Source organism: Mirounga leonina, unplaced genomic scaffold, assembly GCF_011800145.1.
Source record: "Mirounga leonina isolate KUSES-001 unplaced genomic scaffold, KU_Mleo_1.0 Mir_55, whole genome shotgun sequence".
In the NCBI taxonomy this organism is placed as follows: Eukaryota; Metazoa; Chordata; class Mammalia; order Carnivora; family Phocidae; genus Mirounga; species Mirounga leonina.
This window is the reverse complement of record NW_023270816.1, coordinates 2,295,406-2,312,012: the sequence shown is the minus strand read 5'-3', so window position 1 is coordinate 2,312,012 and position 16,607 is coordinate 2,295,406. Positions and strand designations below refer to the sequence as shown.

Genomic DNA, 16,607 nt, shown 5'->3' with positions numbered 1-16,607 from the left:
TGATGAAGAACTCCAAGAAGGAAATGGCCAGAGACAATAAAGGAATGAGGTCAGAGCCTAGAATCCAGGGACCACAGGGCCTCTGAATGGTTCTGACTGGGAATGCGCTGGCGGATGACTTTCTCGGACCCAGCTTCTCTAGGACACTGCGCAGGAAACTCACAGCTACACATTTCTTCCTGATGTTTTCCAAACCTTCTTGTTGGGAAATAACATATCTTCTTACTGGATAGAGTCTATATCATCAGGCAGGGCTGCATTACGAACAAAGAACTCTACCAGGTCTCCAGACAGAAATGCAGAATCACCATTCCCAGCCTGATCCACTCAGTGTCAGTAAGAGTCTCCCATGAAAGCAATATATAAAATGCTATGAACAGTCTGTAGAAAACCCAACATGCAGCCCCTTCATCTCCTGACCACTTTCAGCCACTGATTTGTACACACCTCAAAATCCAGTGGCAAGAATACTCTTGACAGTTCTAATTTCCTTTCTTTTCCATCCAATCTCAGCTGCCATCTCCTGAAGAGAAATTTTACTGGAAAGGACGTTCAATCATAAACACTCCTGACTGAGGTTTCAAAGCACCTTACCATAAGGAACTAGCATGTTTTCTCCAGCATCACTTCTCACTTACTCTCACAAAAGTGTACTTGGTTCGACAGTAGTTACTGGCTTTAGCCGATTTAGAGCTAACACAGCCATTCAGTCTCACAAGGAGGAAAGGGAGGTTAATGGGGTGAAGAGGCCTGCCTGAGGTCACACAGCAGGTTCCAGGTGGGTCAGGGTCCAGGCCAGAGCCACAGTCTCCTTGCCTATTCCGGGCACTTGTCTCCATTCCCCAGGTCAACCAGACTGGCCCGTAGCCACCTATCACTCAGCACCACATGGGTGCTGCTCACAGGGACACACACAGATGGAAGAGATGCCCCGCCCTCAAGGAGGACGTGACATAACGCTCGAAGAAGTTACCTCACTTTTTGTTTCTTATTAATAAGCATGTACTCTTGCTATCATACCCCTGAGATGCATACACTTCTGAAAAATAACTTTTATCAACAAGTTCTGTTCTGACAGAAGGAAACAAAAATCATATTAAGAAAAAATAAACTAAAATGTTAGCATTAGTGGATTACAATTTTTATCAGAACTTTTCTACATCTTCTGATTTTCCCACAATGAACATATTTCAGCTTTTCATACTCCCTTGACAGGAAATTTGAAAAATTTCTCTTAGCAGTAATAATGATAATCAATAGTTTGCATATTTTGTCTTTGTAAGTATCTTAAAAGGAGGTATTACCATTACTATAACCTTCCTATTTTATAGATTAAAAAGGTAGAGCTGAGAGAAGATACAAATCTCCCCAAACTTTTTTTTTAAGACTTTTTAAGAACTGGGCAATATTTATGACATATATAAAAGATTTTTTAAAAAATTCACCTCCTTAAAGTACTCTGCCCATTCAGCTTAGGAAAATACCAGCAGGACTATTTGAAAGACCCTGTGTGTTCTTCCTATACCTCAGGGTTCCTCCTCTAAGAAAAAAAAAAATGCTTTCGTGGGTAGTTCATGTTTTCAATTCACATGCATTTTTATATTTACATATTATATGAATGTATCCTCATTTAAATATTTTCTTTTTAAATGTTAAATATTACAGAAAAATTTTAACATACACCAAAGAAATACAACTGGGATAATAACCTTCCATGTGCCCATAATCCAGCTTTAAAACGAACATTTCTGCATATTTTTAAGCTTTAAAAAACTATGTGTTCTTTAACTCCGTGTCATGTTGTAAAGTTCATCCCCATGGACAGCTCTAACTCATTGATGTTCACTGTGTGAATCTACCACAATTTATTTATCCGTTCTCCTGCTGATAAACATTTAGGCTGCCTTCCTCTTCCTTCCTGCTTTTACTAACAGTGCTGCTTACGGACGTTCTGCTGCAAACCCCCCGTGCACGAGTGCCATTTGGGGTAACTGCACTAAAGGCATGTGCAGCTCTGCCCTTACAGACCTCACCAGGTTAGAGACCAGAACGCTTTACACCCTATCAGCACTTCACCTTGGCCCTATATCCTAACTATATGCGATGCCAGACTCTTAAATTTTTTCCAATCTGACAGGTGTAAAATGATTTATCTTGTTTCTGGTTTTTATTTATCTCCACAGATTTAGAGTCTCTCTGGCTTGGAAGGTCTTAGTTTCATGCTCTGATCAGACATACCAAGGTTTTTTCCTTCTCCCTGGTCTCCTCCACTGGGCTTAGGGTAAAGAATGACCGTTCCACGCCATGCCTCCACCGACTATACCTGCCTTCATGATTTCCTCGAAGAAGAAATCCGAGTCTTGGGGATCCAGGAGTCATTACGAGGCACCTACAACACACCCCACACAAGGCCTTGTGAGGGCTGCAGAGAGAGAAGGCACGGCCGTGCCCTTGAGAAGCACAGACTGCAGCCCCAGAAGAACGGGACAGATTAGGAAGGTGGCGGATTCCGGCTGGCCAAAAGATGTGATCAACTTAGGGTAGATTCACATAATTCCTGTGTCCTCCTCTTCATTCCTTTTTGGCAACTTGCTGCCTGCCTGTAGAACCCCCGAGATGGGAGGCCACTGTGAGGCTGTAGAAAGGCAGCTGAGGCTTTAGGTGGCTCTGAAAAGAGGCTGTAAAACCCAAACAGCTGAGCCCGCTAGAGCTAAGGTTGGGGCCTCTCCCCCACGGGCCCCGAGGTAAGCCTCGAAATTGGTGCAGGATATCCTTCAATGTGCAATCAAGTGTCACCGCCTCCGTGCCAATGTCTCCACGTCTGGTAGGCAGAACTAAGAGCTCCCTCCTGTGTGCTGCCTGGGCCCTCCACTGGTCTTCTCCAGCCCCTGTGCTCTCATCACTTCCCTGAGCCTCGGGGGAGGAGGCAGCCTCCTCTGTCTGACACAGCCCAGACTCAGTACCCTTTCCTGATGGAGCAGGGGACAGGAAGAGTACTCCCGCTGTGGGGAGAGCATCCACTGTGAGGGAGTTCCATGCTGTCTGGAAAGGGGAGGTTTTGTTGTGGGAAAAGGAGGAATAATAGCTAGCTGCCACTTACTAGGGTGCCTTCCTCATTCCTCAATAAACCTCTCTACTTGGCATCTTTAGTTCGAGCCTGAGAAAGGGATTCTTGTGCACTTAATGGTTTACTGTGGTTTCTCCTCAGTGCTCGCAGGAAGGGGTGTTGGTTAGGGACCAGCTGACTCACCCTGATCCCAGGAGAGCTCGAGGGTGCACCCCAGGTGGTCCCGCTTTGAGGCAAGGGGCAGCCTCTGTGCTCCCCTGGGTGTCAGTCCCTGGCTGCTGGCTGCTGGCTGGGAATGGGGGGGAGGGCAGTGTGAGCCATAGCAGCCAGCACTCAGAGCGCCCACTACCTGTGGTTTCCAGCACTCTTCTCAGCCTTCTCTCTGCTAGCTCGTCCTCCTCCATCCTCTGCTGGGGAGCGCCAGGACTCAGTCACAACACTTCTCTCTTCATCCTACCTGATTTCCTAGTGATCTAGTCTCATCTTGAAATCTAAACATGGATGACCTCCAAATTCTTCCCTTCAATCCCTTACTCCACATCCTAGCCAAGATCTCCACTTGGATGCCTAACAGACAACACACACTTAGCACATCCCCAGCAGTTCTCTGGACTGACTTTCCTGTAAGGCTGCTCCTCCTCAGTGCTCTCCTCTCACATGAAGGACCCCATCTGCTGCATGAGTCATACACAGCAAAGGAGACTCCCCTCCCTGCCCCCCAGGGTCATCAGCTGGGATGGGGGTGCGGGGGTGGGGGAGAGGTGTCTGAGCAGAGACGCGGTGCTGATCCCCAGGCTCAGGCAAGGCTTCACACAGTGCTCACGTCCCCTCTGTGGTGGTGAAATAATAAACTGAAGAAAAACAGCCAGTGCAAAAGAGATCACTCTTAAAGCTTGATCTTTACCACCCCAGTTCTGTTTTAACAGTGGTACTAGGTCCTACATGTTTTTTAGATATGAGTTTAATGCTCATAAAAAAAGAACTCCCTTGCCTAACTAGAAACTAGAGAAGAAACTCAAAGAAAGGAATTGTAAATGCATCTGAAGACACTGATGCACTGTATAAATATGAGCTCTTAAAGTTACTGCCAAAGGGTAAACAACTTTTTAGATTTCTAAATAAACTTTAAATTTTAGAAGAGTTTTAGATTTACAGAATAATCACAAAGATAGTACAAAGAAAGTCATTAGAAAAAGCGTATGTCCCACATCTAGTCCCCAATTATTAACATGCCGCATTAGTATAGTGTGTTTGTCACTATTCATCGACCAACATGGATATATTATTACAGACTGAAGTTTATACTTGAATATATTCAACTTTCATTAGTTTTAGTCTAGTGTCCTTCACCTATTCCTGGATCCTATCCAGAATACTGCATTTCATTGCCATGTCTCCTTAGGCTCCTCTTGACTATGACAGTTTTTCTGACTTTCCTTGTTTTTTATGACCTTGACAGTTTTTAAGGAGGGCTCATGAGGTATTTTGTTAAATACCCCTCAACTGAGATTTGTCTGATGTTTTCCCATTCTAGGCTGAAGGTAAGGGTTTAGGAAGGATGACCATGGAGGTGAAGTGCCCTTCCCATCACATCACATCATTGGGTATATACTCTCAATATGACTTATCAATGTTGATATTAACTTTATTCACCTGCTGGAAGCAGCATTTGTCAGGTCTCTTCACTGTCAAGTTACTCTTTCTTCTCCCTTTCCACACTGTACTCTTTGGAAGGGAGTGACCACAGACAGCCTACACTTAAGGAGTAGTGAATTATGCTCCACCTCCTTGAGGGAGAGGTATTTACATAAATTATTTATAACTCCTCTGCCTGGGAGATTTGCCTATTCTTCTCCATTTGTTTAGTTATTTTATCAGCATGGACACACGGATATTTACTTTATAGTTTGGGGTATAATCCGATACTATTCGTTTATTTCGTTGCTCAAATTTTTCCAGCTTTGGCCACTGGGAGCTCTTTCAGTTGGCTCCCATGTCCCTTTGACATATCCCCATCATTGTATGCATTTATTTTTTGTTTTTTGAGCATCACCTTACTTTCTGACACTACATGATGCTCCAGATTCATCATGTATATTTCCTGTTCCAGTTCCTGAATTACACATTTCTCCATGGAGTGTGGTTCCTTTTATTAGAAAATGGTATGAGAAACCAAGATCTGAGTGCTAGGCCCAAGAAACCAAGATCTAGGTGTGCTCACTCTTGCTAGAATAGGTAAATAGCTTTTGATTAAAAAAAAACAAAAACAAAACCAACCAACAACAACATGTTACATCTAGTTATTCCAGAAGGCAAGGCAAATATCAAAAGGCCTCGAGAACTTGGGGCATCTGGGTGGCTCAGTCGGTTAAGTGTCCAATTCTTCCTTTTGGTTCAGGTTATGATCTCAGGGATGTGGGATCAAGCCCTGCATCGGGCTCCGTTCTGGGTGTGTAGCCTACTTAGGATTCTCTCTCTCTCTCTCTCCCCCCGCAAAAAAAAAAAAAAAAAAGACAAAAGTCCTCTAGAACCAACCTGAAGGGGTTTCCACTGACCAAGGATGGGACAATTTGAGCATCAAAAAGAATTAGTACAAGGCACTGAAACAAGTATGCTAAAATTCATGTATGCTAAAACACAGCATGTGTTCATGATGATCTCAAAAAACAAAACAAAACAAAACAATTCTGTTAACCTTTGAAGAATGGTATAAAATGTATTACTCTGAAAACTGGTAAGCAAAGGGGAAAAAAACAAATCTACATTTAGCCTGCCATTACTTCCAAACAGTGCCCCATAACAAATGAATAGTTGACAAGGCAAAATTTTTCTTGGCGTAAGTATGCTAGTTAATAAACAAAGAAGAAATGACAAAAGTAAGATATCACCATTTTGCAAGTACTAATGAAATAATGGCTCTAGGCAATGACTGTCAATGTTGCTAAAATCATTAGGTGGAAGGCTGATAGGACTATAGTATGATCCAAATGACGACCCTTAACAAACTGATCAATTTTAACATCACAAAAAGGCAGATAATCATATATTATATACCTCCTGATGGTGTGCATGACATTCCCCATAAATTAGTACCAAAAAAAAAAAAAAAATCAAACTTGGAAGTTTCTAGACCTACACAACTAGTTTACGAAAAATACAGAACACACAAAAAACGTATCAAACAACCTCCTGGGGGGCTGTCATTAGAAAAATCCATTTATCCTATAAAATTTCTCATGTTCTGGGTTTTCCTAATCCAAGGAAAACAATAAAGAGATGAGGAATCTATAGATTAAAAGATTTTTTAAAAGCATATTAATCTAATGCACGTAATGGATATTGTTTGGATCTGACTCTTACAATTCAAAAATAAGAACAACCCAATCTTTTCTAAAAGGTACAAAAGTTGAGGCGCCTGGGTGGCTCAGTAGGTTAAGCATCTGACTCTTAAGCTCAGGTCTTAACCTCAGGGTTGTGAGTTCAAGCCCCACATTGGGCTCCATGCTGGGCAAAGAGCCTACTTAAATTTAAAAAAAAAAAAAAGGTACAAGAGTTGAACTGAAGAAAATATACAAATGGCATATGAAAAGATACTCAACATCATTAATCACTAGGAAATGCTAACTTAAAAGCACAGTGAGACAACTCTACAACTACTAGAATGCCTAACATTAACTTCTGAGAACACTTAGCACTTGTGTATTCAAATCCCAGCTTTTCTTAGTTGATCCTTGTATTCTTCTGATATAAACAAAGGAAATATAATACCTGTTTTCCTGGTGTAATTTTTTTTTAAAGATTTTATTTATTTATTTGAGAGAAAGAGCACTCACAAATGGGGAGAAAGGGGGCGGGGAGGGACAAGCAGACTCTGCGCAGAGCCCGCATGGGGCTCGATCCCAGGATTGAGATCATGACCTGAGCCAAAATCAAGAATCAGACGCTCAACCAACTTAGCCACCCAGGCGCCTGCCCCTCCACCCCCCTCGGGTGTAAATTTCCTAAGTATTAAGTCAGATCCAGTAGTGTCTTCCAGTAGAAACGCTATGGTCTTGGACTTTCTCCTGTTGGTAACAGAAAGCTACTTAAGGCTGTTATTCTTTTTAAAATATGTATACTTTATACAGATATCAGATAGTTGTGATACATATTATACAAAGAGTACTAAGAGCATTCTTTTTGAGGCTTAAGGCTGTATTTTATTATGTATCCGTTCAATCCTATAATAACATGCTAGGCAGTGCATCTCAACAAGGGAATGGAGAATATACCAGAATCATAAGATTTAGGGGCAGGGGAGGCAAATGGGGGGCATGTGAAAAAGCATATCAAGTATAATTGCTTTGATTTGCTTTTTAAAAATGTATTACTGAAACATAATACATATACTTTAATAGATTTTTAGTCATTTCCTTTTAAAGTTCAAATAATATTAAAGGAGGATGTAAGAGTTTTATCCAAAAAAGACATGAGTTTTAAGAAAAGCTGGTTATCATATGGAACTAAGTGTTACATGGGATGCCTGGGTGGCTCAGTTGGTTAAAGGTTAAGCGTCTGCCTTAGGCCCAGGTCATGACCCCAGGAACCTGGGATTGAGTCCTGTCCCCCCCCAATTGTCCCCCCCACAATCAGGCTCCCTGCTCAGCAGGGAACCTGCTTCTCCCTCTCCCTCTGCCTCTTCCCCTGCTTGTGCTCTCTTTCTCTGACAAATAAATAAAATCTAAAAAAAAAAGAACTAAGCATTACTTGTAAAACAGTAATTTACACACCCATACAAAGCTCAAAACTAGTGTCACATGCACCAATTTCAATTAAAACACTGTATCACTAGGGGCGCCTGGGTGGCTCAGTCGGTTAGGCGTCTGCCTTCGGCTCAGGTCATGATCCCGGGGTCCTGGGATCGAGCCCCACGTCGGGCTCCCTGCTCGGCGGGGAGTCTGCTTCTCCTTCTGCCTCTGCCCCTCCCCCCACTCATGCTCTTTCACTCTCTCTCAAATAAATAAAATTAAAACAAAACAAAACAAAACAAACACTGTATCACTATTTCCTTTTACTCATATTTATTACTTCCTAAAAAACAACTGTGAAACAATCCCATTGCATACCTTGGAATTAATTCCTCAATAAGTAACACACTTTCAGTTGGTGAGATAGTGTTTGAAAAAAATTGAAAAGGAAAAGAGCGTGCTAAAATAAATTCTAATAGGTGTAGTGTTGTCTGTGATTTTAAATTAGTATTCTGAATAAAAAGCATTAATCCCATAAAAAATAGCAAGTCATTAATATCTTAAAGTCATTATTGTCTATTAGCAAATGATACTCCCCACTCATTGCATTTAGATTTGGTTCTAATTTGTAGCAGGGAGCCCAACTCAAATCAAGATCTTTACACAGACCTGGACTAGACATATGCAATGTTAATTTAAGCCAACAAATCTGTTAGTTTCCACAGTATAACTCATACATTTTATTTATTCTTGAATTTCTTTAAAATTCTTCTCAGTCTCTATAATAAATACAGAAAAGCATGAACTAAATTGTCAACCCACCATATTCACTGAGTTTCAAGACATGCCAGAAAGCATCATCTGTTCTTTTCAACATACCTTGTGTTATCTAAGTTCCTGCTAAATCATATTATAATTCAAAATGTTCCATTCTAAAACAAGGAAGTGAACATCCTATACTTGGAGGAAATTGATTGAATACAAAAGGATCTGATTCTCAAAAGGACCCCATGGAATGGGACCTGGAGCAGGCATTATCCTCACTTTGCCAAAAAAGGAAACTGAGGTTCGGAGAGATGAACTGGCCTAAAGTACCCAATCAGCAAGGAGCAAAGCACGGGCCAGGAACCAGGTATTTCCATTCCTGGCCCAGTGTTGTCTCCCTTTTCTAAAAATAAAGGAAGGCAGAATCATTTGACAATCCTGTTACTTGGGAACACCTATTCATCCTGGGAAAATGACTGTGAGGAATGCTCAAATTGTTTAAATTAGAAAGCTGAAATTTCTGGTCTAGAACTTTTGATCATCCAAAATGAGCTATAAAAATGTTCTGAGAGGGCGCCTGGGTGGCTCAGATGGTTAAGTGTCTGCCTTTGGCTCAGGTCATGATCCCAGGGTCCTGGGATCGAGTCCTGCATCGGGCTCCCTGCTCCTTGGGAGCCTGCTTCTCCCTCTGCCTCTCTCTCTCTGTCTCTCATGAATAAATAAATAAAATCTTTAAAAAAAAAAATGTTCTGAGAAAACCAGAAAAAACCTCAGGGCAGAACTAGGAGATGTCAGCACAAATTAAAGCAATGTTTACTATGAAAGAGAACTTCCTCACAAGGAGTGCTGTCCCTTAATGGGAGGGGCTGTCTCCTACAATCAGCAACGCCTGTGGAACAATTGGACTGATCCATGCTATTGCCAACAATAAAGACAAGATGCACTTTGAATCTGGATCAACCCTGAAAAATTCCTCAAGGAGTCTGTGTCAATGAGTCCTGAAGAACGAGCCAGATACCTAGAGAACTATGACGCTATTCGAGTCACTCATGAGACCAGTGCCCATGAAGGTCAGACTGAGGCACCAAGTGTAGATGAAAAAGTAGATCTTCATTTTATTGCATTAGTTCATGTAGATGGGCATCTCTATGAAGTAGATGGATGGAAACCGTTTCCAATTAACCATGGGGAAACTAGTGATGCCCATTATTAGAGGATGCCATAGAAATTTGTAAGAAGTTTATGGAACGTGACCCTGAGGAATCGAGATTCAACGCCATTGCTCCATCTGCAGCATAGCTTGTCAGTGATGGAAACACCAAATACTGTATGATTTGCAACAAAAATTAAATTTCTGCTGCCATACACTAACTCAAAAATTTTGATATTTTCATTAACTTGACTGCTTAAACTTTATGTGAATTTTTAAAAAAAGGAACCAGGAACCAGGACACACTGGATAGGGTTGAAGCAGAGGCCTGACAGCACTGCCAAGGATGCCTGGAGGCAGCTCACCTACCTGGCGGGGTTTGGTGGATTAAGAACTGGAGGACTTGCGTGTCACCACCCAACTCTAAGACCACAAATCAACATTAACTGTGCTCTTGACATCAGTAATGGTATGGCCTCAAAAAAAAAAAAAAAACCTCTTAAACATGCCCAACCTCCACTAAATTTGCTAAAGAGAAATTCAATGATTTCTTAAAAATATTTTATTTCTTTACTTAAGAGAGGGAGAGAGAGTGTGTGTGCACATGGGCCAGAGGGGAGGGGAACAGAGGGAGAGGGAGAAGCAGGCTCCTAGCTGAACAAGGAGCCCAACTCGGGGCTCAATCCCAGGACCCCGATATCAGACCTGAGCCGAAGGCAGATGCTTAACCGACTGAGCCACCCAGGCACCCCAAGGGAAACTCAATTATTAAAGTTAAATTCAATTAACTTGGCTACTTTGATTAAAAATTTATATTTTAAATATTATAATAATCTTGTCAACCAGGTGTATACTGTAGTCATCATCTACATTTAATCTACTACATTAATTTTCAAGATGTTCAATTCTCAGAGCAGTTAAGACAGCAGGATTTTCAACATCCTGATTTTTAAAATCCCTCCCTTTTAGCCGAGCGCATCTAGCATTTGGTCAGGAAATGGCACTGCCCCAAACACACTGCTGCCGCCTTTGATCCGTAGCCAAATTTGCTTGGCTAGCAGCTGAAGATAGAACCTGGGCTCATCTCTGACAGCTGAACTATCAACGCAGCCCCAAGCATGCCGCTCAAGTCCAAGTGAGCACAGCAAAGCCAGAAGAGAGAACCTGTTCTCAGCTGACGACAGAAACTCTGAGTGCTTGTCTGTGCTTTAACACTCTGCTTCTTCATTTTGTTTGAAATATCAAGATGGCCTAGATAACTTCTAAGGAATCTTCTAGATCTAATATTTCGATACATTAGGTTCTATTTGGTCAAGTACTAAACAAATATAACATACCTGTTTCTAAGTGCAATATCCTGCAACTCTTAAATATTCACCATCTAAGAAAAAAATCTAGCACACAGATCATGGCATACACCTGACAGGAGGTGGGTGAAGAGGTAATGGAGGAGGGGAGAGCTCAGTGAATACTGGAGTAGTATTTCAATTCAAAGTTGGTATGTTACTTGTTAAATAATTAGTTCAGGAGTTACATATAAATTGAGTTTCTAAGCATCGTATCACATTGACTGGGATGGTTAATTTTATGTGTCAAATTGATGGGGCCCCTTTGGATTTCAGAAGCAACATATTCTTCATTTGGGTGTGATACTCTGGACTATTTACCTAGTGACCCAAAAACCTGCTAATTTTGAGTGGGGCCCAGAACAAGAGAAGGCTTCCCAGCAGGTCCAGGCTGCCATGCAGGCTGCTTTGCTCTCACGCTGGGGCCGTCAGATCCAGTGCAGCCAATGGCACCTGGAATGTCCGAGCAGACAGGGATGCCGTCTGGAGCCTTCGGCAGGGCTGAGAGATGAAGTGAGCCCTTAGGATTTGGGAGCCAAGCCTTGCTATCCCCACCCAGATAACGACTCCCCTTGTGAGAAACAGCTCTTGTTTGCTACTGGGCCTCAGGAGAGACTAAACGCTTACCCATGGGCCCCCAAGTTACGGCGAGACCTGAGCTGCCCCTCGTGAACTGGGTGCCATCTGACCCATCGGGCCATGAAGTCGGGGACGCACGGCAGCACTCCATCATCAAACGGAAGTGGTACATACGTGATCAGGCCCGAGCAGGCCCCATAGGCCCAAACGCCCACGGTCCCCACTCTTGCTACACCGTCTTCTCTCTCCCAGCCTGACCTATGGCTGCTTGGGGAGCTGTCGAAGATCAGCTGACAGAGGGAGAAGACTCAGGCCTGGGTTACAGGTGGTTCTGCACGGGATGTAGATGCCACCCGAAAGCAGATGGCTGCAGCACCACAGCCCCTCCCTGGGACATGCCTGAAGGACACGGTCGAGGGACATCCTCCCCGTGGGCAGAACGTCGAGCAGTGCGCCCGGCTGCTCATGTTGCTCGGAAGAAGAAATGGCCTCCTGGGCGGATATCTATCCATTCTTGGGCTGTGGCCATGCTTTGGCGGATAGATGGTCAGATACCTGAAAGGAACAGGACTGGACAACTGGTGAGAAAGAAATTTGGGGGAGAGGAATGTGGACAGACCTGTCCTCAAAAAAGTGAAGATCTCGGTGTCCCAAAAATGCCCACCAAAGGTGACCTCCGCGGAAGAGGATTTTAATAATCAAGTGGATAGGATGGCCCGTTCTGTGGACACCAGTCAGCCTCTTTCCCCAGTCGCCCCTGTCATGTCCCAGTGGGCTCACGAACAAAGTGCCACGGCAGCAGGGATGGAGCTTATGCGTGGGCTCAGCAGCGGGCACTTTGCTCACCAAGGCTGACCCAGCAGCAGAGACTAACGCAGAGCCCCAGTACTGTGCCATTACCGTAGGGAGATCTGCCAGCTACCTGCCTGCTGCCATCTTGGAAGAGGAAGCATTTTGGTTTTATTGAAACAGACATTCTGGATATGGATTTGTCTTCCCTGCATACGATGCTTGAGCAAAAACTACCAACCACGGATTTGTAGAAGGCCTTATCCACCACCACCGTATTCCACTTTGCACTGCTTCTGATCAAGAAACTCACTTCACAGTAAAAAGAGTATGGCAGTGGGCCCGTAATTATGGAATTTACTGATCTTACCATGTTCCCCACCACCCTGAAGCAGCCAGTCTGACAGATAGTGAAATGGCCTTTTGAAGACTCAGTTACAGTGCCAGCTAGGTAGCCCTACCTTGCAGGGCTGGGACAAGGTTCCTTAAGAGGTTGAATATGCTCTGAATCAGTGTCTAAGGCATGGTGCCGTCTCTCCCCCACAGCCAGGACTCACAGGCCCAGGAATCGAGGGGTAGAAATGATAGTGGCACCACACACCATTACCCCTGCTGGGTCACATCAGCAGAATATCGCTTCCTATCTCCACGACCTCACGTTCTGCTGGTTCCAAAGAGAGGAATACTTCCACCAGGAAACACAACAAGGATCCCATTAAACCGGACGGTTAAGACTGCCACCCAGCCAGTTTGGGCTCCTTGTGCCCAGGAATCAACAGGGACAGAGGGAAGCTCCCGCGCCGGCTGGGGGACTGATTCTGACTAGCAGGGGAGAGTGGGCTGTGCTCCACAGTGGAGGGCAGGAAGGACGTGTCCTACGGGCTGACCCTGGAGAACCATGACTAATGCACAGCCGAACATGAGAATCACTAACACACTTTGTTCTAAATTTCTGACTGCTCCCCATCTGGCTCAATATTTACGCTTTAAGTTAAAATACCTTAAAATTTTTGTCAAATATTTATTATAACTTTCCCCTTTCATCTTTTTTTCCCTAACTATGAAAGTAGTCAATATACACTAAGAAAAATTCAGACGTTACAAAAAAAAAAAAAAAGAAAGAAAATAGCAAATGCCTTGAAATTTGGTACTTCCAAAACAACTATCTTAAGTATTTGGCACATTCTTCCAGATTCATATTTTCTGCTCCCCACTGAACGGACATACACGACACCTTAATCCAAATAAATGTGCATTCATCCTCCTCTAAGTGCTAAGTTCCTTGCATCCCCTCCCAGTGACTGCATTCCCTGTCAACCTCTTTGCACACATTAATAAGTTCTCAAATGATTTCACATTCCTGTATTTTGTATTTAAGCCAACCCACAAACTCATGGGCAGAGAGACCACTCTTCCCCCACTGCTCCCCACATCACAGGACCCTGGTGCTAGGGAGAAGTAGCTCCCTTAATAAAAGTTCTTGTTAACCAACTAGGACATCCTGGAGGAAACTGACAGGAGCCCTCCCTCAGTGATACCACTGAGTGACCTTCAACAGAGTCCTTGGCAGCTTTCCTAAAGGGCCGTCTCAACCGAGAGTTCCTCAGGGCTCCTGGAACTGGCACAGCCTCCAGTCAGACGAGGGACCCCGAGGGAGAGCTCCCCAGCTTTCTCAGCTGGCAGCAGCATGAAGGCCCGAGCCAGCTGGTACTGACCGCCATCGGGGGCGCAGAGGCGACAGCATACACAGAGGACCAACTTCCATGTGCCAGCTAGAGCTGACCTGACCTCCTACAGGAAGCTTTTCTCGCCCAGGTGCTCCGTGCCCCACGTCGCAGCTACCCCCCTCCACTTCAGCCGAGTTCCCACGGGCACCACGCTGTGCTGTGACCGTGGGTGCGACCGGGGCCGGAGCAGTCCCTCCCCCATGGGCAGTGCTCAGCAGTTTAAAAGCAACTGAAGTGGAAAAGACAGTGAGTGCACGACGGAGTCACGGATCGGTTTTTTTCTTTTACTCCGTGGGCAGAGAGTGTCGACCATGGTTACTGTTACAAAATTACTTGTAGCACAAAAATTGAGGATAATAAAGCATGGATGCCTGTGAGAAAATAGGAATGACGATGGGGTAGTTCTGCACAGGAAGTCGTGGTCATCAAAATTAACTGAAATTTCTTTCACCTCCCAGTTAAAGAGGTGGGGGTGGGGGAAGACTTCAGCATTTCCAGTATTATTGTTGGATTCTCCTTGATGCCTTAAAAACAACATTTCAGGTTGTTTTTTTTTTTCAGTTTTTTAAAGGCATGGTTATTAAGAAGATAATGCCATATGGAAGACATGAATCATCTACAGGAGGTCAACTCAGAACTAAGTTTTTGATGATGTTTGTGCTTCTGAAGCTCAAAGTAGCTCAAAAGAATTTTATTTAACTTGTCCTCATAATATCCATGGGAACCTTCATAACTTTGTCGTAAGTCAGAGAGCATTTTGCATAGAAGACAAAATACACAGAAGTTTTATCTAAGACCTTTCCCTGATTTCTGCAGAATCTTAGTGCCACACTAAGATTCTGGCTCCTAAACATCAGTCCAGAATACCACATTGCTTTTGAGTGATTAATTTCAACCACAATGAGATGCAGATTGAGACTGAGGCACATTTACAAAAACCAGACGGTTACTCAGAATTATAAAGAAGTTGTGTACATCTGAAAAGATATGACAAATAAAAAAACAGAGCGTGGAGGTGTAATCCCCACCTCCTCGGGCATTTCCAACATACAGTATAAGTTAGAAAACAAGCACTTGAAATGACATACCTGGGAAGGCCTGGCTCAGGCAAGCTACAGATGGAGGATGAGGATGAGCCATTCAGTCACTGAGAGCTGTCCCTCTGCGGGATGCTGGGAAGGCCGCGCCCACACCCTAGGCCAGGGTTTCACTCCACAGGGGCGCTTCCCAATGAAAGAGGCCCCACACAGCTCCATCTCTTGTCACTCACCACTGTCTGACATTTGCCTTTTATCTCTCAGGACACTTTACACTTACAACCCAGGACAAGGTCAACAGATAAAATAGTGCAGGCACACACACTCACTACGCTTTATGCAATACTTGTTCATTTCCAGGAAAAACTGGTCAACCTGCAACTACCTGTAGCTTTTCTCAATCCAGAGGCCTTACTGAGGCCTTCTATACACAGCCGAGAACACCGTATTGTTCCATCATGGTTCTGTGTGAAGAACTGAAATGTCATCATTCTTTTTAAGTTATACAATATACAGAAATACACAAAATAAATACGAACTATGAGGGAAAAAACCCAGCTACGCTTCGTATCAAATTCAAGTATGAGTCTTTCTTACTTCGAAAGGCTAGGAACGAAATTCTGCATTGCCAAAACTATTACCAGGATGATGTAAGTCATTTCCAATGCAATTCTTTACAAGTACTGGGTTGGTGATACCACAGAATTAATATGCAAGTGATACTGGCTATACCCAATTAAACTGTGTAAGAGAGGGGTGCCTGGATGGCTCAGTCAGTGAATCGACCGACTCTTGATTTCGGCTCAGGTCATGATCTCAGGGTCCTGGGACCCAGCCCTGTGTCAGGCTCCACACTCAGCAGGGAGTCTGCTTGAGGGTTCTCTCCCTCCCTCTGCCCATCCCCCCTTCCCCCCACTCGTGTTCTTTCTCTCTCAAATAAATACATAAATCTTAAAAAACAAAATGTGTAAGAGGTACTAGAGGAACCTAAGTGACTTCTTACGTTTACGGAGCATTCACCCTATGCCAGACACCATGCTGGAACCAGAGAGATAGCTAAGTATGGCACTGGGCTCAAAAGCAGGTAAGTAATTACTCAACAGTGAGCGCTGCACACGATGCTAGGAATATGTGCAGAGAGCTCCAGGAGCAGCGCACAGAGAAAAGGTGGCGAGGCTTCCTTAGTCACATGCCTTTTCATGGAAGGCATTTTTAGCCGTCTCCAAACACCCGGAGCCAAGAGAACTTCAGTACTCCCTGCTGAAACCCGAATTGTCTAGAATTCCTTAAACAAGCAAGAGACTTCCCTTCTGCCCAGCACTCCCTTTTAGAGTGAAAACTGGAATGGGCTTGTTAAGAGCTGCAAACAAAACATTTTTACACGTTCCCTAACATATTTAACACTTAGGATTCCCCCCTT

The 16,607-nt window shown here is 43.8% G+C and overlaps 1 protein-coding gene and 1 pseudogene across 3 annotated transcripts in view; one reads left to right on the top strand and one right to left on the bottom strand.

Annotated features, from left to right (window-relative positions):
• The window catches only part of LOC118001918 (tubby-related protein 4-like), a 235,713-nt gene that overhangs the window by 88,187 nt on the left and 130,919 nt on the right, over positions 1-16,607 (bottom strand). The gene's annotated exons all lie outside the window — the stretch shown is intronic.
• LOC118001984 lies at positions 7,114-9,858 on the top strand (annotated as a pseudogene).